The sequence below is a fragment of the Passer domesticus genome, chromosome 1 (genome assembly GCF_036417665.1).
Source record: "Passer domesticus isolate bPasDom1 chromosome 1, bPasDom1.hap1, whole genome shotgun sequence".
NCBI lineage: Eukaryota > Metazoa > Chordata > Aves > Passeriformes > Passeridae > Passer > Passer domesticus.
Genome location: NC_087474.1, coordinates 104194471 through 104220744, shown reverse-complemented (window position 1 = coordinate 104220744; position 26274 = coordinate 104194471). Strand labels below are relative to the sequence as shown.

Sequence of the window (26274 nt, the reverse complement as noted above, 5' to 3'; positions counted from 1 at the left end):
TCAACATGTTTTCTTCCACATCTTGTGTTAGGGTTGAATATGTCAACAAGATCGCACAACTTTTCACTCTCAAGCTGTCATCTGGAAATATTTATTAAGCCAGCAAATAACAAAGCAACAGCCCCAGCTTTAGAGTGAAAATTATATTCCTTTATCTTCAAAAATGAGTGGAGGATAAAACCATCCAGCATTATACTTGCCAATATAATTTGAAGTGTAGGAAAAAAAAGATGATGAAGTTTCTTTCCACCTTACAGTTTTACACTTTTTGCATCAAAACCATGATCTAATGAACTCTGCTGCTGTGATTCTTATTACATTTTAGTGCCAATAAAAATTATCAGTTGATTCAGTAGCTGACAGCATACAATTACATTTCTACCTATAAGTAACTTCTCTAAAAACTTCCTTGTAAGCAGAGGTAAATGATTTCACCACTACAAGAAAAAAATCTAATTTTCCCTTCTAATTTCCTGAAAGTATTAGAGGAAAGTATTTATAATGCAGCAATATGGTTCTGCAGAATTAGAAGGAAAAAAGAGCTGCTGCTGCTGAACTTTAAGATCATACATCCAGTAAAAACCTCTTTAAAAATAGCAAGCAGCATTAATGAGATAACAGATAAGGACAAAATGAGTTGCAAATTGGTTTTGTAAATCTCTAAACATAACTTGAATGAGTATGCAGTTTCATTCATCAAATAAACTTATGTAATACCTTGTTTTCTAAATGGTCTATAAGACAAATGTCTGACCACAGTATCTAAAAAAACCCCAAAAACCCAGAAAACAGTTGTTTACTAGAACAAAAAAGTACCAATTTGTACAGTATTGCTTATTTGTTTGGTCATGTCATCTGCAGAGGAAACTCATCTGCATAACACATTTTTAACATGTTTTTTTATAAACAGGCATCTCTCCCCACTCTGGGAAGCTAACTGGCATGCTGATGTGTATATGTGCTTCCATAAAGGCAAACCAAGACATAGGTTGCATTTTTAAACTATGAATGTCTTACAAAACAATTAACTGGGAGATATTACTTATAAAGCTTGGCTATAAAACTTAATTATTATTTCTGTTGTATAAACTTCATAGACTAAGATACTAAGGTACTAAGATGCTAAGACAATAAGCTGGGCATGCTGATGTTTTCAATTCCCTCTACCTTATCCAATTTCTAAATTTTATTTCATCTCAGCCTCCTGGAAGAGTCACTGACCATTTTCTGATCATAAAAACATCTGCAAAGGATACCAGAAAAGGTGTAGATGCATTTTAATATTTGGAGATGAAGGAGAATACTTCAAAATGCTATTACTGGTTAAGAATTAATAAAGCTGTTCCACATTCAAAGGACAATGTAATCTGCATTGCTTACTGGCTGAGTTAGACATCTTGATGCATGTTTATTTTATTAAAAAGTTAAAAGCATTGAAAATAAGTAGTCTAAAGAAATTCACTTTTTAAGAACCTGAAATTACAGTGACAAAAGGAAAATGAAACATATTTGAAATAATTTGAATTAAGGAGAAAAATATTATTGATTACTTGCAAGCAGAAATAGCATGCAAACCTGGGCGATGAAAGTGTTTATGTACTTACAGTGTACACATTACAAATATTTCTATAACATAGATTAAGGTTTTATTGGAATCTAGAATAAGCTGATGCTATTTGGTTTTACTCTTAAAATAATGTAGAGGTGTAATCAGTTCTAGGGTGTTTCTAATATTTAAAATATTTTAATTTTTTCTTTTATGGTAGAAAAGTATTTTAGAAAGGGAAAAGTGTATTATTTATAACACTAGAGTAGATTATGGCAGAAAATGCATTTGAATGAGCTGTGGAACAATTGAAATGATATTGAGAAATGAAAGGAAAATATATTTTTGGCCAGTAATGATATTAATAACAGTTGTGATACTATGAAAAACTTCAAACTCTTCTGGGTAGCATGTTGAAAAAATGTGCAATATTTACTATCTGTACCAAAGTCTGATATATTTATCACTGAATAAAATGCTATATCAATAAGCAAGTGCATAGAGACTTACAGTAAATACAAGATATTTGTCAAGTGTTTTATTTGCTCTGTCATTTATAAATAGTGTCAAGAAAAGAAACCTTTTTCAGGCGTGGTCATCTGATTTCCTTCTCTTTCTGGCACCTTAGAGCTTCTAGATTTTTTGGTAACTCCCACCCCTTCCCTGCCCCACCCCCATCCCCACAGAGTCATTTCTGAATATCTTAAGCAGAAGGAAAAAACATCTGCCCTAAATGACCAGGCTGGGAAATGTATTATTCAATATCCCGAGACCTCAGCTCCTCTGATAAGGCTCTGATGGCTGAGCAGTGCTGGTCAGAGTTTACCTGGCACAATGGCACAACAGGGCTTGTACTAGAAAAATGCGTTTACAGAAGGTCTAAAAGTAAGATTTCAGGAAGTTAGTCCCATTTCCCACCAGCATGTCAGGCTCAAAAGGATCCAAGGCAGGAGAGCCCATAACAGTCCAGGCCAGGAAGAGAGAGTTTCAGAGTTGCAAACCCTCACAGAGCCCTCACAGATGAAACTCTGCATTCCTCTTGACAGTGAATTGTCCATGTAACTTTGACAGTAGCACCTTTCCATTCTCCAAAGGCAGGAGAAAGAGAACACCAAACATTGACAAATTCAGTGATGAATTTGAAGTTAAAACTGAAATTTTTATTACTCATTGTGGAAGATTCCAAGTGCTAACTTTATGCTGTGTCTCTGAAATACAGCTAAGCAAAAAAACCTAACCATTGACTCTGACAGAGTTTCCAGAATTCAAAAATTTTACTGAAATGTTCCCTTGGAAAGAGCTAGTCTAAAAACCCTAAGTTTGAGAGAACTGTAATATGTTAACCATGAACAAAGGAAGCAGCTCTGAAAGTAGAAGGTGCAGATGGTGATCAGTTCTTTTGCAGTTAAGCACATTATCTGCTCTGGAAGAATCAAAGTTCAAAATAATGAAGCTTATGGTGACCCTAATAAAAAAGAAAGATTTTAAGACACAAAAGTCATAATGTTATCATTTGCAATTTTATTTGTAAGTTATCCACAATATTGTATAATTTATTTGCTTGGAAATCTATACATAATGAAGATTTCATGGTCCTCTGTTTAGCACCTTTTCTCTTGTCAACTTGTCAGGAATTTATGTAGGGAACATTTAATAATGATAAAAGTGATTCTTTGCATAATATTGCTACGCTACAAAGAGAGACCTCTGATTTGACCCTCCTCTTCTCCCCCTTCTTCAGTATTTTGTATTCTCTTTTATCTCTTTTCTATTTCTCTCTGTGATCAGCACTTTATCTCTCTGTCAGATCCTTTTTAGGGGCTGCAGAAACTTTTTTTTTCTGAGTATCAGACTGAAAATTACTGAGACCATCCTCAACTAAGCAGACATTTAGATGCTGGAATCTTGTGAACATTATGCTTGTCAGGTTTGCTTGTCAGATATTATCCTCATCAAACACATGCTCTCTCACAGAGTTAATCCTCTTCAACTCACTGAAGGGTTTAGTCCATATATTTTGAACTGATTTCTTTCTTATTTAAAGAAAGAGCGGAACCAAGGGAGAGATTTCCTACTGCTCATCTCTTTCCCCTAATATTTCTGTCTTTTACTCCACTGTTTTAGAAGAAAAGGATTCCTAGGTTGTTGATTTAATCTGTTTGATAGAAATGTGTGTATTGTGAGGATGTACTGGGTCTAGCTGGGACAGAGTTAACTTTCTTCATAGCAGCTTTTGTGGTTTAGATTTATGGCCAAAGGAAGACAGATAAAAAAACCTGTTCAACTTTTGCTAGACAGCATTTGTACCAAGATCCTTGCTGTTTCAGTCTGCCCTACCACAGTGAATAAGTTGGGACTCATGCAGGAGGTTGCAAGGGAACACATGTCACAAATTAACCAGAGATATTACATGCCATATTATGGCAGGTTATGCAATAAAAGGGAAAAGAAGGGAGTTTAGGAGGCTAGCCACCTTTTACCTAGGAACAGGCTAGGTGTTGGTCTACCTTGATTTTACTCTTCTTTCCCTCTTTGCTGTCCCACTGAGGGTGGGGGAGTGACCTGTGTGGTGCTGAGCTGCCCTTCTGTATTAATCCACAACAGAGGGACCAAGGGAAAGAAGGCTGAGATCTGGAGATTCCCTCCATTTAAGGGTATAGGAAATGAAAGTATTTAAATGTGTAATTAAGGGAATCAAACAACAACTATTTCAGTAACGCAGGCACGACTGTAACTTCTCATTTCAGTCCAGCCTGCAAGGGAACTTGTTTTCTTGTTGAACTCTATCTGTCAGAAATACATTAAGGAATATCATTGACCCTATGGTCATACGTACTTTGTTCTTTCCTCTTTAATCTACAGAAAAGAATAACATGTGTAATGATAATGAATAAAAAACCAGCTCTTTTATTTGCTTAAATTTTGTTTTGAAAATGAAACAGTAGAGTGACAGTTACCTGGGAATTTATGCTATATCCTGAAGTGATTTTCGTAGCCAACAACAATTTAAAGAGAACAGAACTTACAATAGCAAATTTTATTAGTATTTTATTAATTTAATAAGGTGAATTAGCAGATGATGTACAGTCTTCCTGACTGTGTTTTATGAATATGCCAATACAATTCCAAGATTCCTACATTAAACATGCAGAATTCATTTCTATAAGCAGTCACCAACATGCATTTGACTTCAGCCCCTCTGGTGTGCTCTCCTAGTAGTATTCTCATCTCATATGGCCAAGAAGGCCAATGGCATCCTAGCCTGTAGCAAAAAATTCTGTGTCCAGCAGGACCAGGGCAGAGACCATCCCACTGTACTCAGTAGAGGTGAGCTTGCACCTCAAATCTTGTGTTCAGTTTTGGGGCCCCCACTGCAAAAAAGTATTTGAGGTGCTGGAGTGTGTCCAGAGAAGGGCAACAGTGTTGGAGAAGGGTCTGGGGCACAGATTATAAAAGGAACAACTGAGGGAGCTGGGGTTATTCAGCCAGGAGAAAAGGAAACTTAGGGGGCAGCTGCTCATCCTTTGCAACTGCCTGAAAGGAGGGTGTAGCCAGGTGGGGGTACCACACAACAGGATGTAAGAAAAGAATCTCTGGTTACAGCAGAGGAGGTTTAGACTGGATATTAGGAATAATTTCATCCCCAAAACTCAGTCAGGCTGCCCAGAGAAGTGGTAAAATCACCATCCCTGGAAGTGCTCCAAAGGTGTGTGAACATGGCACTTGGGGACATGGTTTTGTGGTGAACACAGCAGTGCTGGGTTAATTGGCTTGATGATCTTAGACATTTTTTCCAAACTTATTAATTCTATGATTCTGTGATTTTACACATTTTGACAAAAACTCGTCTCTCCTTCATGCTATTGACAACCAAACAAAAAGTGCTCTCCTAGGAACTGTATTCAGTAGATTCTTTACAGATTAAAGTCTCTATCAATAGATTTTTTTAACAGCTATTACTCAATTTAAAGAATGTATCCACATTAACAACTCTGCAACAAGGTGAAAACAATATACAAGTTGGAATGTATCTCTTTTCCACAATGCTCAATTTCTACCAGCAGTTAAATACCTAGTTATTATTTTGTTTTCCAGATCTTAAAGGACGTATCAAATGTTCATTAATAAGACAATTCCCCCCCCACATTCCTATCTCAGTGCATTAATATGTCCATATTAATCTGTATACATATTTAGTTATTTTAATTTGGGTAATATACATATTACTATTTCTACTGAAAGCTAAGCTACAACACAATACAAATGCACATGTCTTCATAAAAAACATAACAGAGAAAGAAAAAAGCTGAGGATCACTGACACTGTGATCAGCACTTCCAGGGTAAATATTTGTTTGTAACAGATGGATTTACAAGATCTTCAGTTGAAAATAAAAAAAAAAAAAAGAGAAAAAAAAATCCAAACACCCATGTTACTCTTAAGCAGCACCTTATAGGTCTCATGAGACAGTGATGATATGGTCAATACATTTAATAAAAGCATTATGTGTGGATTTTTGTACAATATAAAGTAAAAATCATTAATGCATATTTATAAGGCTGGATTCATTCATATTATTCCTTCCTTAAATTTGGGGCTTCTATTTTCTTTTTGCATACAAGAAAGCATTTGTGGTGTCTAGATTCCAGAGAAGAACTACAGCTGTTTTGTCCTCTCACCTCATCTTTTATTTTCTGTTCCCACTTTTTAAATTATATTTCATTCTTTCAGAAGTGTCAGGACTATTTTGTTTTAGATTACTCAATGTCACTTTTTGTTGTTTTTTTAATCATATGGAATTCGACAGATGGTTTGCAATTACACATACTGGAAGAGATCTAATTCTGAAGAGGAATCATCTGTAAAATAAACTTTTATACTTACTCTATACAAAACTAATTTAGTTAATGTAGACATCAATAGATAAAATCTTTCATTAAAACAGGTCAGATATCAACTTTCAGTGCTCACACAGATCCAAAACTCCACAATTTTAACAGAGCATGCTGCCTTCAAAGTCTCTAAAAAACAGTGTTATGGTTACAGGTGCACACAGCCACCCATTTTTGCTTTGCTGCATTTTTATTAACATAGGGACGATTTACTGTTAAGACTTCTACTTATAAGCTCTTTTGTAGATGTTAGATATTTTATCACAAAATTATCTAGAATCGTGTTTCAGTGAAGTGTCGCATTCGATCTTTCTGAACATTATTTGCCTTGAGATTTCTCAAGATGGAGGAACCACCAGCTTTTCCAAGAGAGTTAACTAAGAGAAAGAAATTGATATGTAGTACTTCTCCCTGCTCATCTAAACAATATAGGGACATCCATATGCAAATAGAATTAAGTTCCTAAATAATAGAATTTGAAAACTGTGTCTGGCCACAGTTCACACAGTTAATTTTCAGCTGATTTCCCTCTGAAATCAGAGGGATTTCAGAAATCTCTCTCATTTCAGGGGGAAATCAAGTTTTTGCTTCTTTTTTAGCTACAAGATAAAGAAGAGTCTGAAGGTGCTTTGTCCCTTTGGTTTGATATTTAAGAAATCCAAATAACCACAAGAAGCAGAGAGGTTTTATGCTGACTTTGACCAACTATTCCTGACTGGGAAAGCAATGGTTTTCCAACATGCTGATAAAAAGAGAGCTATACTATTTCAGTTTAAAGAGTGGAATAATATTTTAGTTTGTTTATCTGTATTTCAGAAATGTATTCTGAAATATAAATAAGAAACATTCTTTGAATGTATTACTTTCAATCATGTTTTGCCTCTTAATATTAAATTCCTTGCTGAGTAGACAATTTCAGTTCTTAGGCACAACTAGATGGTGTCGTCTGCATTTACAGAATAATGGATTACTCACTTACCAATGACCAGCCTCATTCATGTTCATTTAATGTCAAGTAAAAAGCAAATTTTCCAGATAAGTGGAAGCTGCAACTGTCAGAACTGAAAATCCTGAGAGCATTACATACCAAGTGTTACCACAGCACTCCCTGCCAAAAACAGTGCAATATTTGTGTTCATTCATATCTGTTAGAAGCTAAAGACAGAGCACAGCAAATTCGTATTCCTCAGAGAACATTACCTCATCAATTATTTCTAGGAGACTTTCATATCAGTTACATTTTGTGTCTATCAAGATTCTTAAATTAAAAAGATCCAGATAATCTGTGGACACAGCCAAACTGAGACTAGCTGCTCATGAATATATTACTTAATAGTCATCCCTCTCCAGCAACTGCTTTCCTTTTGTTATGCTGCTTAGGTATCTGTGCTATAATCTATTGGATAGCAACACACATTCAGGAATACACTAGTGGATCATTAGAGAATATTAAACACAAGAGTAACCAAGCTCAATAAATGAACTGGCCCAGATTTTTCTTTCATACCTCAATTTGGATAAGCACTAAAAGTAGTTCAAGGAGAAAGGAGCTGTAGTTTCCACAATACCGCAGTAGATTAAATTGCTTCAGATGATTGAATATACATGAAAATTCTCGAAAAATGAGAAAATTAGATGCTGTATGAGACATGCTTTTTAATCTCTAAGCATGGTGAAACTTTTTAACCCTGAAAATTTGCAGTAAAGGGCATTAAGGTAATAGGTTAGAATATGCAAGAAACCATAAAAGAGCTTTCCCTACTTTAACTCCTTCTGGGAAGCACAACAGCAAAACTTACATATTCTTGCACAAATGAGCACAATGGTTACTGGAAGGAATGAGCAAATAAGTTGTGGTGAATTCCCACAAAGGAAAATGCAAAGTCCTACATCTGAAATAGAATAAACCCAAGCAAGGGCAACAGCACAGCATCGTATCAAAACTATGGCCTGACTGAGCACGGTTGGCTGCATGCAAGTAGCTTTGCAAGAAGTGTTCCACAAGAGATTTCTTCTGTGCTAAGAGATTTCTAAGCCTATGCTTCCCTATGTTTCATTTTCACAGTATTTATCATAGTAGCATGAGGAGCTAGTGGTATTTTCTTCCAGACTGTGGGCTGTGTCTTCCCCCTGGAGCTTTCATCCTGTACTTGGCACTGTGATATGGCATCCGTTCCATCCCAGGACAGCAAAGGCTCACACTTGTAATTGCCAAGATGGAAAAGAAGAATGCTTCCCTCCAGAGAGTTCAGTTTTTCTCTCCTAGACTCACATTCAGGTTTTATTTGTTTTTCAATATTACTGTAATGATTCTTATTAGTCATCATATAATGCAACATCAAGGGACATAGGAAATTAATTTTCAGTGTCAAAAAAATGAACGAATTAGGTAGCTGTGAAATCCGTAAGGAGAGACTGGCTCGTAAATTATCTTTTTATGAAAAGAAGCATGCACTGATCCAATAGCCAGACTAAAGTTATGTAGATGATGGAGAAAAACTCAACTGCATCCACAGAAATTGGTAAATGGCGCATCAACAGATGCCCGAGTAGCTTAATTAATTCTTCTTACAAAAGTCATAGCTTTATTGCAGAGACCAACATGTCCATGATGTTCTGACTCCTCTCTGACTCATTGAATATTCCTCTTCTGTTGTCAGAGTAGAGACTGCTCCCTTCCAGAATTTGTAAACTCTGTGGAAGAGGGATATGTCAAAAAGTTTTACACTCACAATAGGCTCTCATTTCTATCTTTTTTCCTCTTGGCCCAGCCCAGCAAAATCATAAAGGAATTTGGATAAAAAAAGAGAAAATATTTGGACTTTGAATGCCAGTAGGCTCAAATGCAAGACAAAGCTTTACATGAAAAAGTAGATGACATCTTAGTGCAAAGATCTCCATAGAAATCTCCATGGCATTAACAGCACACATTTCCAGGCTAAAATCTTTTTATCAGCTTGTATAGCCATCATCACTTTGAGTGATACATGCAGAAACCAACACTGCATGTTTAGTAAAACAGTTTTTAGTTCTTCAGAGGTTTTCATACCACTCAGCTCAGCACACAAAATAAAAGCATCTACATAAGAGACCAGTCTCCCTTTAAATTTATGAGAAAAGAGGTCTCAGAAGTCTTGGTTTTTAAGACAAGAACTCACTCAAGGAGCCCATCAATCACCATGACTAGACTCCTTATGGATATGTCACAAGTCAGTAACAACTGAGAAATATCTTATTTTGTATCAACTAAAAAACTAAGCAATAGATCATTCCTGGGAAAAGAACTATCTTTGCTTTGAAAAATATAGCCCTCTGCAGTTTCAAATTTCTCATCATCCTTGCAACTCTGTCTAAAACTTAGTAAAAATTATAGTCTAGAAAGTCACACATTAAAATGTGTAACAAATATTTTTTTATTGATAGATTCACGTAACACACTCACTAAAGCTGCCAGAAATCTGTAAAAAAAGGCCACCCCTTGTTTGAAGATTTCCATATATAACAGTGCACTCTTTAAGTTTGCAAAATCAGATCATTGTGTTGATAAGCACTCGTGCATCCAGATCGTGAACCAAAGGCTACATTGGGCTTAAAATAGACAGTTTTTCCCAGTTTATTTCTGTAACTGAATATAGTGTTTGACTTCATACAATATTTTTCACAGGCTTTGTATGATCTTCAGCAAAAATATTTCTATGGTGTCAATGACAAAATAGTTGACTTCTACAAGCAAAACTATAAATTGGAAACTCGCAAGTGCCCATACTTTAAATTTATTTCAACAATGCAGACAGGACACTGTAGAAAAACACAGCACACCATCTTCTGAGCTTTTTCTAAATTATATATAATTACACATGGATAGTCTTTTAAGGAATGCATTATAAATTTGTTAGGTAATTTATTTAGCTAATGTTAGTAATAAAATCTTGCAATAATCTCATGTACATACAGTATAATTATGTTTAGCTCATCAGAATAATAGTTTTAAAGATCATTTTATAAGCAACAGTGTGAAAATTGCTACTATGGACAGCAGTAGGATTAACACAATAGCAACAGATCAGACAAACAGAGAAAACCTCCCCAGGAAAAAGCAACAAGCTTGTGCTGTTTGCTTCTGTAGACTTATCAGTGTGCCTCACTGATATCTAAGGCAGCAGAACTGTCACCTCTTTTGGAAGCTGAGACTGCAAGATCTGGTAATGTATTTTGTATGAGGAGAGGATCCCCAGCCTCACACTTTCTTCTCAGAACTGCACCAAATTTAGGGGTTGGGGAGGTAAGAAGTTTCAGACAAGAATGTTCACCTAGGATTTTCAAGAACTAGATTAACATCTAGAATACCTGTATGGTGCCAGCTTTTTTGAAGAAAAAGTTACCTAAAATATGTTACTGCTACTTATACAAATATATTAGGTCAAGCAAGAATCATAAAGTTCACAAAGTGAAGTACTTATATAAAAACAAAAACTGCCAAATAATTTCTTTTGCATTAAGTGTATTTCTACACATTACCTGTTCCTTGGACTCTAATTCCAATGAGTGGACAAAAACAATGCCAAGGATATACATAGTCAAAGTAGTAACCGAGGTGGCATGAAGTACTGTGAAAACAAAAGAAGAAACCAGATGCAGAAACTCACTGCTAATTTTCACTCAGGCATCAGCAACATTCTAAACTGCTCTCACTCAGCCATGTGAGAGCCTCATTGGATTGTTTAGAAGAAGATGAAAACAAGCTAAACTGATCTGGCTCTGGGATTACACCAGGTCCTAAAAAACCCACTATAGTACACGCATAGAAACAAGAAAAATACAGATTTGGGACTTTTTTAATTTTTTTTTTTTTAATTTCAGGAGAAACTTTTCTGCCAGAATTACTCAAACCACTTTTAATTCTTAACTCCCAGTTACCCCACCTCCTTCATCTCTTGTAACTAACTTGTTTTGTTTGAAAGACAAAGAGGCAAGAGAATAAACACAAATAAATGCCATGGTAAGTTGACAATATTCTGTCAAGAACAGTGAAAAACCTGCTACCACCTGAGATGAACAGTTACAATCCAGTTTTCTATTGATATTATTGGCTGTTAGGTCACTACTTGAAAGAATAAACGATTGAATCCCTTTGTCATTGCCACATAAAAGTACTGAAGTCTGCTTTAACTGAATATTTAGTAAGCTGGTGTTTGCTGGGGTCATTCTTTTTGGGCATGGGTTTTGTAGGTTTGAGAGATATTAAATATTCTATGTGTAGTTATTTTTAAATTTGAAAATATTCACATGTAATATATTATGATTATATTTAAGCCAACTAATATGAATGTAATAGAAGAAGGCATGGCAAAATTTAATACACAAAAAGGAAAATCTCATTAGGATTAAGGAAAAAATCAATTTGGTAATATACATACAAACTTACAGTAGTTCCTAGTCAAGTCAAAATCTAGAGCAATACAATCTTTTTCTCCTTTTCAGTTACCTATATTTTCATAATTCTCTAGATATTATGCTTTAGTTTCCTTGTCCCAGTCAACCCAAAATCTGAAGAATCCAGTTGAATTAAATATATGTATAAAAATTGCCTCTTCCATAAAACTGAATTCTAAATCTAGCAGCGGCTGATTAGAGAAAGACTCCAGTTTTCAGTGTAGGGATTTGTTGTTGTTGTTGCTTTTTTTTTTTCCAAATATTAAAACCCCAAATACTGGTGGGGGTGTTTTGGCTAATATTTCATAAACCTATCAGCCTTGAAGAAATATAATTTATTCAGTAGTGGCATTATGGGAAATTGAAGAGAATACTGTATTGGGCTGAGGCAAGGAGAGGAAGGAATGAAACAATATTCCTTGAAATTTATAACAATGGTAAATCCTGAAAGTGGTTTAAGATTATGCATACCAAGGTCATAACCAAATATTTTCTGGTTATACACAACCCAAATACATGGCTTTTATTTCTAAACTGTTTTGCAGATGTGATAGCTAGGCTGTTATGCATTAATAGAGAAATAATTAGTTTTCTGATGTATGACATTTTATTCTGAACATAATTTCATAGACTCCTTCTTTCAGTAAATAAGTAAGTTTTGGAGCACAAATTTTTGTTGTTGTTTAATGCCTAATAAAAATGCAGACATTAAGTGAAAATTAGGAATTTTAAACACACTTCATTTCTGTCACATGAGAAAGTCCAAACTCCAAACTTATTGATCTACCACTGTATGAGAGACTGGATGGCTGGGGGAGACATTATTATTAAGAGACACTTAATAAAATTATTGGAATATGTTTTATTTCAGTTCTAGATAGTTGAAATAAATAGAAGTTAAATACACGAAGTACAGAATTTAAGCAAGTGCACATGCATATGCACTTTCTAGCCTTCAGAAAAACATCCTTGCAATATAAAAAGGTCTTGATACTGTACTGCCAGTTGCACTAGGCACAGAAGAGTTCACCAAGACACAAAAGTTTAAATTCTGCATGTCATCTCTAGCCCATTATTCTTGCAAGCTAACTGAGAAGTAGCATTGAAATGGGGCACCACAATGAAATACTGGAAGCATCACTTGAAGGAAATGTGTGCACAGCACTTTAGCTACTATTGATCTTTTCTCTCCCACTTTTATAAAAGAAGGGTATCAGGAACAGATACATTCTAGTAAAGCATTACAGCAAATACACTGGATCAGGCAGAGATTTTTCAAAGACAAAGTCATGGCAATAGTTTGACCTTATCACATTGTATCTTTCTCAATATAACTTTTTATAACTTTGTATTTTCAGCTTTCTCTTACTTGTTTGCTTGGGATTTTTAATTAACTTCCAGCAAACTTCCACCAGCATGGAAGTTTGCTGGAAGTTAATTAAAAATCAGACACTCACAAGTTGCAGTGTCTTCCATGAAACCTCAATAAGGATTTTTTTTTTAGGGTCTGTTTGTTGATTTTGTCTCTTTCCTCTTGGGATTGGGTTGTTTTTGGTTTTTTTCATTTGTTTAGTTTTTGGGGTCTTGCTGAGGGAGAGTTATGGAGTGGTGATTTGCTTTGCTTTGTTTTTCAGATGCAAAATTTTCCTCTGAAGCTTCAGGCCCAAACAGAAACTTATGAAGATTACTGACCTTTTGCATCAGTTTCTCAAGCACCAGCAGTGTTAAGACGCCAGGTTGCTGTGAGCTTTAAAAAGACAAGAACTAGAAGCAACCTCAGGCTCTGGTTTAGCAGATATCTCACGCAAGAGTATTTGTCTTGGCCTTATAAAAACTCCGGTCTGTCACTAACATTTTGCACAATGGAGTAGACCTCTTTAGCAAAATTAAAAAAAAACAAATCAAAACAAACCACAAAAAAAACACCACCAAATAAAGCATGTTCTAATTTTTAATTGTTTTGGTTTTTCCAAGAAAGTAATGCAATGTCCCATACAAGTTTCCAGATGGGCAACATTAGAATAAAGCACAATGCCTCTGCACATGCTTGGGGGTATCTATATTCTCTTGATCTGATTTCCATGGTGATGTATGCTTACAGTTCCCACAGTGCAAGCCGTGCCTTGAGACCTCCACACAAGAAAAGGAGAGTAAAGAGATGATGGCTTGCATTGGTCTAAACGGTAAAAACATGCTATATCATTCTTTCCACACAATGTTCACCGATATGAGGTCTACACTGCACTCTATGCACAGGACAAAGAAGTAACATGCTAGACATGTAGCAAGGTCTGAACAAAAATCAGCTTTTTTATTCCAGAAATATAAACACCAAAGTATTCCTAAGTTTGGAGTGCTGACAAACAGGAACACTGACTGAAGTTGAGACAGATCTTTGTGAAAGTTGACAAAAGAATTATTGGGTCTTTTGTGCCTAAAGATCTAGAATCTCATCAGATATAATCTGCCACCTCTTCTGACAGTGCAGTGTTATGTTCTTCAACACACACAGAACTGTCTGAAATATCTACAATTTGTTAAGACTAACAGTTGCACAGTACCTTGATACCACTTTTATTACACCCTTATCTAACCTAAAATTTCAAAAGGGTTGAGTTTGGAAAAAAATGTTTCAGAAACTGCCTACTCCTATGCTCATGCTCAAAGAAGTCTACGCTACAATTGGTTGCTTAGTCTGTCCAGTCAGGTTTTGACCTTCTCCAAGAGTGGACACTTCATAAGCTTTCTAGAAAACTTGTTCCAATGTTTAACCATCCTCTCTTTTAAAGCTGAATAATCCCAGCTCTCAGGCTCTCATACTGTGTATGATGCTTGAAGTTATCATATCTGTAGTCTTTTATTGAACCCAGTCCAGTATTTCATGCCTCTTACACCACAGAGTGCATTACTAGATATCACACTTCAGAAGTGGTCTCACCAATCGAAGAAGAGAGGCAGGAACACCTCTCAACTTCTCACAAGCTACTGAAAAGGCTTTTCCAAATACAGTTCAGGATGCTGTTGACCTCTTTTGCAACAAAGGCACAATGCTGTCTCACTGTCGAACCATTTCCCACCATGACTCCCAGGTCCTTTTCCATAAAATTTTCTCCCAGGCACCCCTTGACCACCAGTCAGTTTGGTGCATGGGGTGATCCCCCCCTTGTGCAGGACTTGCATAAACTTCATGAGTTTCCCATTTCCCTAGTGTGTTGAAGTCTCTCTGAATAGAGGCATAAACTGGTATATCAATTACTCCTCACAGTTTTGGATCAGCAACCTGATATTCATCTAGTGCAAACTGGAAAACATGAGCAACAAGGAAAAAAAAAGGCACTGTATCATTTGAGAACTGATTGTAAAAATTTTTTACATTCTGTGATTTTCACTGAATAGAAATTTGTAATTGAAAATATCAACTTCATGCACCTTCTTTACCTTGTAACAGAACAACTTTCAAAATATTTAAAATATAGCTCAGCAAAATTAGCAATTTACTCAGGTAAGTAAGCACCAGTTGTATGTAAGCTGAGAGAAGAACTGAATAGGGAGGTTTTGCCTGTGATCCACAACATCCACATAATTAAACAGTGATTCCCACACACTTTAATCAATTTCAGCTAAGTAGCTAGCCACAAGACATCTACAGTATGTATCTATCCAAAGGCCATCTGACCAAATATTTTTCCTACTTTATCACTAAAAGAGCTACAAACACATCAGATGATCAAACGATACACTGACTATGTATTTCTAACAATTTTTTTCCTCCTCGACCTAAAATGTAGTTTGCTGTCTTTCCAAAGAATCAGAAATTCACTTCTTGAGATAAATTGACAGCCATGAGTTCGCTAGAGTAATCATCAGAGAGAATTCTCATTCAACCATGTTGCACATATGGATAGGTCTGATTGCACAAAATCTACTAAAAATAATTACTCTGATTCAAAAACAATAGCAAGACTGCTGTTAATCATTCTATTGTCTGAAACATCAATTGGTAACAATCAAGGGAAAATACAAGAGCAGAAAAATTGTGGAAGGAACAATGACATTTATTAAGCATATACAGGTCACCAAAAGGCAACTCTTTTTATGATAGCACAAATGTGTAACTCTCTGTAATCACACAAGACTTACAGAACAATACATGTTATTGGCAAATAAAACCTGAGTATTATGAGAAGATCGCATGCTTCTGGAAAATGCCTCTCTTAAAAAACCCCCCAAAAAATCAGTAAGAGCATAATGAGGAATGGTGCTGCTTTATTTAACAACAGAAATGGAAACAACACTTTTGTGGTGCTTGTCTAGCTGTCAACAGAAAATGCTTAAAAAAACTCGCATCAAAACCATTTTTTTTTAAATTTAGGTCCAACTGAATTGAATTATTTTTGTATTTTTAAAAAAATCTATTATGAAGCAAAATATTTAGGGTTGTTTTCTTCACAAGAAATGCCTCATTTGACCTGATATTTCTTCAATATTTAATGAAATAAAATTAAATGTTAACCTTACAGTGCAAGGGGTAGGGTGGAGGTGGGAGAAATTTTACAAAAATGCTAAAGGAAAGGAAAGAATCAGGTTAGATAAGGACTCAGTGTTAAAGACCACCTAAATATGGCAAATAAGCTTGAAGCAAACTTAACCAAAATAACTTTGTATCCCAGCTTCTCACCTGGTGATTTTTTTCCTTGTTCATCATACTTCTGAAGCATTTTTTTTCTGTAATTGATTTTATCAGCAACATATTATCCTAAGAAAGACTCACATTTAGTATTTCACTCACTTCTCAAAGATAAAGAAATGGAAGGGTCTATATTAGAGTAATCAAATTTTTATACAGAGTGCAAAGTGACATAGAGAAAGCCTGAAATCAGAAGATTAATTAATTCCAATGGGAATCTGTAATATTAATCCTGTTGATATCCAGAACATTTTTTTAATAAATGCCTTGCATGAAAAATTAATTCTGCTTTCTACCTGTCCCCTCAAACAGGTAAGCATTTGATTTTTCTGACTAAGCTTTAGTTGCATACTTTCTGATTGTTAAAAAAAAAAAAACAAACCAAAAGATTCCAATTATGTGGTTCATAGCTTTTTATTTTTGATCACAGAGACACAAATGCATCAAAGTGTATTACTTATTGAAGGCAATAACTTCAAAACTGAGCAAGTAATTGATGACGGATAGCATGTTAGAAGGGTCTGCTCATAACAGCAGTTCAGCAAACACTAGTTGCCTTCTGGGAGTGAGGCTATATGTGTATTTGTCAAGACAAACCCACAGACATTTTTACTCCTTCTGCACATTTGAATATTATAAACGATTCCAAAAACATTACAAACACTCCCCAAAATAACCAAGAGAGAGTTCAGGAAGACTTTCTCTCTTGTGTCTAACAGAATATCAAACAAGTTTCAAATAATTAGGTAAATTTGTGTACCATTAAAAACCCCATACTATTTATTATTTACAGCTTATTTAGAGTCTTAAAAAAAACCAAAACAACGAGAAAACCCAAGATCAAACAAACAAAAAAGGCCAACCCACAAAACCACACCCCAAAAAATAAAAATTAAATGTATGTTGAACTGTTTGGAATATCAGGGGTTTAACTCTGTATTTTATTTTTTTCTACTCAGGCACTGCCTCCTAAAAGCATGTATTTCTGTGCGCATGCATACATGCTGCAGAATATTCATGTCTTACCAGTTTGTGTCAGGAGATTCTTTCAGTCTGCTTTTCTCCTCACCTTTCCTAATTTCTCCTTTTCCCAAATCTAATCAACTTCTAAGATAACTTTGAATAGTGTTTGCTAAATTCCAGGGTATAATGAAGGGAAGAAGTCATCACCATTGACTGAAGTATCTTCAACTCCTCCAGTTCTTATCCAATAATAACATTCTAAGACTTTATTGAGATATTGAAAATACAGACAAGAGAAAGCTTTAGATAGTTACTTATTGTCCAGTCATTTGATGAGAGGTATCTTACTTTGCAACTGACCTGAGAGCTTAGATTCGTTTTCTCATGTTTCAAAAAAATGATATTATTATTATTAAAGCTTAAGTAATAACTTTTCTAATTGGAGGACACCCACCAGGTTAGATATAATTTTAAGTTCACTAGCATCCTATTCTCACTTCTCCCTGAACTTCAGCACAAACTCGAGAAAGTAATTTAGACTTAGTTAGCCTTGGTTCACTGAAAAATTACAATACTAATGCCAAACTCTCTTGACCATTCTAAGATTATACAGTTCATATGCAACATGGGGAGACTCCATAATGAACTTCATTACAAAAATGTAAAGTATTATTCATATATTCCCTTGAAGTATCACTGAAAAATAGCTTTCTTAAATACCCTTTAGTATTTACTCCTAATAATCTTGATTACACAAAAATTCAATAACAAGCCCACAACAGTGTTTCTCTGCAAACAGATGTCCTTTTTCTAAGTTCTGTCTCAAAGAAAGTGGCCTCCAACATGACCAGGAATATAAACTGAGGGAAAAAAAATAAAAAAGGAAAAGGCTTGTTTATTTGGGATAACAAAATCTTCAAACCTCAAAAAGGTTTCAGCAAGCCTGAAAACTACTTTTTCCATATATTTGTTTACAAATAAAAACATACACCAATTAGAAGTGCTTAGCAAAGATAAAGGCCAGCATACCATATGATTTTCCACTGGCCAAGTACATTAGTAATGTCTTCCACCTACAGGGGGTCATAAACAGGAAAAGCAAAGACATGGTTTGACATAAGTTAAAACAATTTAGAAATGAGAAGCACAAGCTATTCTTTTGAGATTGTCTAAGAGAAAAAGCCATCCTCTGGAATACTGAGATTTTAATTTGGGCTTTTAAAGTAATCTGTTATTTGTTTCTCCCATTTACAATAGCTCTAAGTCCAAGCCTGGCACCTCCTTTTACTTAAGGTTGAAGAATCTAGTTTGGTAATAACACACAGTGTTTGACACTCACAGTTTTGTGACTGTGCAAAGATGAAGCCTTTAATCTTTGAAGCCTTTGCACTGTCACAAAGCTATACTGAGTAGAAGGAAAAGGAGACCAAAAAAAAAAAAAAAAAAGAGGAAAAGAAAAACAAACAGAAGAAAAACATGGAAAAGAGCGAGGAAAGATGGAAATGGATTGGCTGAATAACAACAGAATGAGGAAGGAAATTTCAATGCAATAGAGATAAAAGGAGAGAAAAATAGTCCTAACATCATTGTAGGAACCTGTCAGTCAGAGATCAGAAACACTTATTGTTCTGGCAGCCAAAGATTACAACCACAAAAAAAGCAAGCATTCAAGCACAACAAAATCTGAGGAGATGCTCTATTCAAAGCAATCATTTTCTTAGGAAAGTTTGTAAACATGAACAGCGAGGTTTATGAATAAAGTAAGTGACAGTTTATTTCAAGTATTATATTAAACTGAAAATATATCACTGATTAATTATTGAACTACATTTTAAAGATTAATATCTTGTTGTTTAAAACTCCAAAGTTTAATTAAATAACCTGATGAGTTTTACTTTACTTTTTAAGTCTTGAGATAATAAACTTCACTAGTTTTAGAAAGTTAAATGTATAAATAAAACAGATTGGCTGTCCACTAGATCCAGAAAATAAAATCATTCCCTTTAATGTCTAGAAGAAAGGCTTCAAAGACCAATATTCCAATCCTTTGAATAGTGACATAGCTGCCATCTGAGCAATGTAATACTGAAAGCTAGATTAACTTGTGTGAACAGATTCAGCATCATCTAACTAATGTAAGGTAAACAACACTGAAGGGATTAAATCCTTTCGACAAAAAATTCTCTCCTCCTTTACCAACTATGTTTTAAAAAAGAAGAAATTATCTACTCAGTAAGGGAAGAGGTCTGTCAATATACATCTAAATAATCAATGGTAAATGAAATGAGTTACACCAAGCTTTTGACATCAGCTGGAAAAGACAATAGCATGTCTCAAACAGAAACAATAGCCCAGCTGGGATGTTTTACCCTGTATTGGGAACAATTTTTGTTAACCAGTATATCTAAGCCATCTGTATAATGAATAAGTTGATAGTATGTAAATGGAGATTGAGTGGAAAGGTTGATAAAATAAACAAGAACTAGAACATCTATTGTGTTTTGTCCATTTTTGAAAAGATGAGAGTGAAGTTGCTTTTGATCAAACTGTAAATGTAAATTCTCCTAGAGCTCCCTAGAGAAGGCAAAAGAAACTCCTTATGATTCAATCCATCACCCTGCATTCATAAATACCTATTGAAAAATTAAAATGTTAACTGTTAAAAGATATTCATCAGCAGAAGGTTAATATCTTCCTTCATCGGTATTTCTCAATTTAATTGTAAACTAAAAGTCTTATTAGGCATACCCAGCAGTAAACTGATAATACCACCTAAATGCTCAACAGATGTCTCTAACTGGAAACATAAAATTTTAATAGTCACTTTCTTCAGTATTTAAAGACTATATTGTTATCAACATATTTTTCAAAAAGGAAGTCATGCACTTCTGCCAGTTATATTTATTACACCAAGGAACACTTTATTACAATAATGCAGATATCTTCATTCCACAAACCCCAAAGGTACTTAAAGCTAGGATTTTATTACTTGTGCCTGAGGCCAAACAAAGCTATAAACCTGCTACATTCTAATTCAAATACTGCTGGTGGGGCTTGCTTTTTTGTTCCATAAATTACAATACAATGTAATTAAATGCACACAGAAGTGGTAGTCATAGAAACAGTCTTACCAATTGACAAAATTTTAAGACAAATGAAAAAAAACCCCTGATTTATGAACAATTATTTTTACTCTGTACTAACTTATTTCCCCTCAAAAGGAATATATGTTAATATTATTCCAGCAGTATGGGATACTGACTGCCCCTGAAGTGCTACCAAGAGCTGCTCACACTATCTACCATTATAACAGTTATTCTGTTCCTGTCTAACAAGGTGCACCATCAATTGCATCAGCTCTGTGTTTTCAACAGGCTGACACTGACCAAGTGTTTCATCCAGTAATGGATGAAATATTCAGACACTAAATGCATAACAATTGATGTCTGTTGTGATATTGCTTTGTTTAAAATGAGAGCACCCATAACACTTGGAAAGCCTCTCTAGAAGTATCACAAGAACAGGAAGCTCTCCAGTACTTTGTGATACCTGAAGCTATAAGAATTTTAAATCATAAACAGTGGAATTCCCAGAGTACGACATAAAGTACACAAGTTCTTATATCTAACAAGACTTTATATTCTTCTTAAGAGTTCTGTTTAAGTTGTGTAGTATTTGGTAGCACTTATAAGTCAAAAATCTATAGCTTGCTTTACTAGCATTTTATTTCTAAAAGTATTTTAGCATTTAACTCATTTGAACATATTTCTGAAAAATCTTACTATTTAATATTATCTTGGCAAAGGCACCAGAGGGTCACAGCTAGGTTGAAATTTTCTGCATATTCCACAGACATGTAAAATGGCAGTCTGATACACATCAGGGCTTATTACATGTACAGTACTTGTCTGGATTTATAGAGTGTTATCCTGACTTTTCCACACCTGTCATAGAGACACCAGTTGTTCTTCCTGTAACTTATCAGGATGCCTAGACTGCTTTATAAATTTTCCTTGTCATGTTCATAATTTCCAAAAGAATAGAAAAAAGGGGATATGGTTGTGTTGGTGAGAAGGACTTCCCTGACATATTTTTTGTTACTAAAGCAACTGGCAATGGACAAAAGGAATGAAGAGGACAAGTACTCTTCTGAGTGTTTTATGAAGCCAAGTTTTAATGTAAAAAAAGAGAAACTAGGTGTCCAGAAGGCATAAATTGATGTTTAATCATGTATGCAGAAGTAGGTACCTTTGCGTAAAACACCAGGTTTGCACATGCTCTCAAAACAAGTGAACATAGACAAGTTTCTAGCACTTAGGCTTTTTTTCCAAAGCAGGAACTATCCTTCATTCATGTGTTTCAGCTCAGTGTTCCTGGAACTTTAAAATGCAGACTACAATAGAATCCATAACTATTAATAAGAAACATCAAACAACCCAAGATAATCCCTTTCCAACCATTAAACACATCCTCAAAAGAGAATTTGACTTAGATTCAGCATATTAAAAGCAAAAAACAACATGGAACAGAGAAAGTGCCACCTGTCACTTAGACGCTGTGCCAACTCTAAAGCAAATGTGCAGCAATTCTACACATACACACAAATGCTTAAAATTACAGAACAAAAGCTGACAAGTCCCAAGAAATAGTATGCATACTTATGTGTGAAATTCCCCTTCTCCAGCTCTCCAAAGTAGGTTCAATGAGTTCATACAGCACAGCAGGGTCAGAGTAAACAACAGTGTAATTTTCTTTAAAGCATATAAGAATGCAAGGAATCTGGAATTCAGACTAGACAGAAAAAAACCCCAAAACATTCCACAGCACACTCTTAAATCCTTATCCCTGCTATGAACCAGATAATCTATTTCTCTGGAGCACAAGTTTCCTCTAGCTCATGTGCTCAGGTTTCTTCCTGAGAGAAACCAGAGCAAAGGTAGCTATGAGTAAGCCATGACTAGTTTTTAGTCTGCATGGAGCTGGAAAACAGCTAATTTTACTAACTCCAGAGCTGATGAGTTTGGTCATCAATGCCAGAGTTCAGCTGTTAGATTTCTATTGAATAGAAACCTCAGCTTAACCTTAATTTCTAAATTCACCTTCAGATATAGAACAGGTGTCAAGTAAAGAATGTTACATGCAGAATGTTAGGGATGCTCTAAAAACTTATTATAGAATAGGAAGGTGAAAATTAAGCTTTCTGTGTTCTATTCTTGTTTGGCAAAGCCCAGCAGCTAACAAATATTCCTAGATTTTGATCCAATGGTTTCTCATGTTAGTAATGCTGAATAAGACTGCTAGTAGGCCCTTTTGATCACTCTGACAGTATTGTTCTTTGTGGTCTATGATTTTCTCTTATATTTTCTGATTGTTCATCACCACCACTACTGTATATAAAGACACCAGGGATTATTTCCAAAATTGGAGGTAGTTAGGCAGTAGCCGTTTTATTTTTCTTAGTTATAAGTGCACCCAGTTTCATTTTTTTCCAGCATATCCATTGTTTTGTGTCATCATTATACCAAGATATTTCTTAGAGTAAAAATTTCTTTCAGATAATATGCCCTCATATGTAATGAGATTTTTATGAATGTATCTCTCATTCTAAATCTAACATAGGCAGTCTAAGTCATAATTCAGGACAGTAATCTTGTATCAGAAAGGAAAGAAAATGCTTTATAAAATTAACACTGGCTTTCTAGCATTTTTAAACAGTTCTAATGATGTCAAACATTTTTAAAACATCAAAACTGTTGTTCTGGTTAAAAAACACCAAACATAAAGAAGAACAATGCCTTGTCCATTCCCTTTTTAATTTTTTGTAAAAGAATTTCTGATTAAATATAAACAATTAAAAAGTATTTAGAAAAAATAAAGCAGGCGGTTCACAGTAAATCATTGTTCTAATACTACAATTATTGTAAGTACTTGCATAGGAAAGTGTCATTGCAAGTAGTGTAATTCTCACCTTCCCTGGTTTCTAACTGCAGTATGCAAAACAATTTCATAGAAAAAGCCACACAGTAATAATATTCTCATAACAATTTCAAGTCTACTCACATTTTTTGTTTGCTGGGTTTTTTAGTTATGTTTTTTTAATATCTTTCTTTTTTTTCTACTGACTCTCAAAGAGTTATTTATTCAGACTTATAAACTTTTGTCTGACTTTTTCATTGGGCCTTCCCCACAGCTTCATCATTTAACTATCCACAGCTGCAATCTAGATAGCTGAGTACAGCATTAACTCATTACTGGCCAGCAGCTCAGAGCAGGCTGGCCAGTAATGAGTTGTCACAAATGTCTATTATCTTCTTTATTAGTGTTCTGGTGCATTTAAAAACAAATGCTGGTATCTTAGTAACAAAACCAGGTATTATGTACTCCTCTGACTGTGCTGTGCATGCCTTTCAGATATAAGAATTGTATTACCCACAATTTATTGATCAAGTGAAAAAAGTATTGCAGCTGCTGACAATACCATTTTGCTATTTGACCTTTTGGATTTGAAAGTGGCACATTTTGATTATCTACTGAACTGCAACTAACAAGCAGACAAACATCACTACAATCAAATTCAACAATGTTGTCAAATGTAACAAAAATTGAAATTTGCGCATATTTCCAGATATTGTTAAAAATTATATTTATACTGCTTTTTGACAATAGGTGTTAAGTAACTTATGTTCTTACCATTTGTTGCATTAGGACATGCACTACCACTATGTGCGCTATTTTTTAACTGTCTTGGGGTTCTCCTCTTTAGAAAGAACTATATATTTCACAGCTGATACATGTTTACACTGACATCATGGCATAGAATAAAGGGAGCATCAACCTTATCCAGAAATTTGAATTGGAATACTAGCAGTTACCTTTTCCTATATGAAATAGTGTGGCCTGTTGTTTTACTGTTCAGTTCAAATATTGTGTAGCTCTAACTCTGCAGAGAGATGATACATGTTTTAGTCAATGCTGAGATTTGGGTATTTAAGAGCCAAAAGAAGCAGTGTCTCTGTCTATATATCTGCATTTTGATTTTTAGTATTGCCCAAAGGCCTGCAAAAACAGAGAATCTATAACCACACAAATACACAGCAAAATTTTTCTGAGAATCCTTACTGATAACACTGAAGATCATTCTTTCTGTTCACTGCAGTGTGCCTCATCTGTGTTTTACACAATATATGAGATTTAATGAAGTCAAGCAATTAGAACGGACAATATCTTCTTTCACTATGTTAGTTAGCAGGTTTGGAATTCCCAATGGCCCTACCTTTCTTCTTGTAAGATTTTGTTTCTAGGAACTTCCTGTGATAGTGCATGGCCCAAACTTTGGCTGCCATAGCTTAAGAAAAAGCAACACATTTCTCTTCTAGGGTGTGTTCTCAAACACAACTGAATTTCATTTTCAGATACAAGCAAGAATAAACAAAAGGATCCCCCAAACAAACCATGGTCCACAGACATTTTTTGCCATCTCTGTTTAATCCATAATGCCATTCAAAACACAACAAAGGACACAACAAATTTCAGTTTTTCCTCCTGAAATTTACTTCTGAGGAAGCTCTGCATGATTTGAATCTCTTGATTCACACCAGCTGGCTGCCACAAATGAGAGAGAATGCCTGACCCTCAGCCTCCTGCCCCCACAAAGAACAACCCTTCCTCCTACAATCTGTTTCATACAATTACCAGTGTAGGTTACCTCTGCCAGGTTACCTTTTTCACTGTCTATTAGTTTAGAATATCATCATAAAAAATATCTCTTACCAATATTCCACGTATTATCCTAAACGCATGAGTTAATTAAAGAAACCATTCAACAATTACCATCAATCAGCATATCAGGAATGAGAATTAGGCTTCAAAAAACAGCTTAAATTTTCATTAACGCATACTCAATTTTATGCTCTTTTGTGGTTTGTTTTGTTACCTTAGTTTTTTTCTTAAAAATCTGTTTTAGCAGCAAAATATAAAAATAATTAAACAACCCTTTTTTGCTGTGTTGTGCTATTTCACAATTCATCACTAATTCATGATTGTTTTAGATATTACTTTTAAACACACCCTTGCACAGAGATGCAATTCTTCCATTTCAAATGTTTTAGCAATGATAACATGAAACTTAATGATCCTTGAGTTGTGAAGACTTCAGTAGTCTGCAGAGCTACTAGCTCTGCATTACCTGTATAGATTTACATCAGAGAATTTCACAGGGTAAATTAGTTTCAGCTGAGATTTCAGCTCGTAGTCTGCCCCCAAGTCACCCCCAAACAGCTCAACAAGCAATATGATTCTATGATACGGTCTGGTTTTAAAATAACGTAGTTCCTTTAGGCCAGGAACGTATCACAGATTTTGGTTAAAGTGGTTTTGGCGTTTGATTTATAAAGCTACACTGACTAGCTTGAGAGTAAAAACATCCTAAGAGAGTGAAACAATGCCCTTTTGAATTTATGAAAGTAAATACCAGAAAAGAAAGATCTTAGAAATTTCATTATTGTTATTTAGGAATAAAATTGAGATCAAAATAGACACAGTTGCCTGCGGGGTTGTTAATTCAATAAACTACATCATTCTTTTGGCACATTCTCCTAATAGGAAGGTAGAAAAGCAAGTTTAAAAGACAAGTTAATTCTGAGAAAGAGCCATATGAAAAAGAAATCTTTGAAATAATTCTCAGTCTTTGTAAGCCAATGCTCAATTTGAAGATTTCTCTTTTGGTCTCCTCTTTCCAATTATATAATTAATGA

At 34.9% G+C, this 26274-nt stretch overlaps 1 long non-coding RNA gene across 1 annotated transcript; it reads right to left on the bottom strand.

The window, feature by feature from the left end:
* Window positions 1-5593: 5593 nt before the first annotated feature.
* On the bottom strand, window positions 5594-23717 carry LOC135289069 (uncharacterized). Its single transcript, XR_010351871.1, has 3 exons — window positions 23582-23717; window positions 10957-11045; window positions 5594-9132 (listed from the first exon to the last, which is right to left on the bottom strand). It is a non-coding gene; the product is annotated as an uncharacterized LOC135289069 (long non-coding RNA).
* Window positions 23718-26274: the final 2557 nt, after the last annotated feature.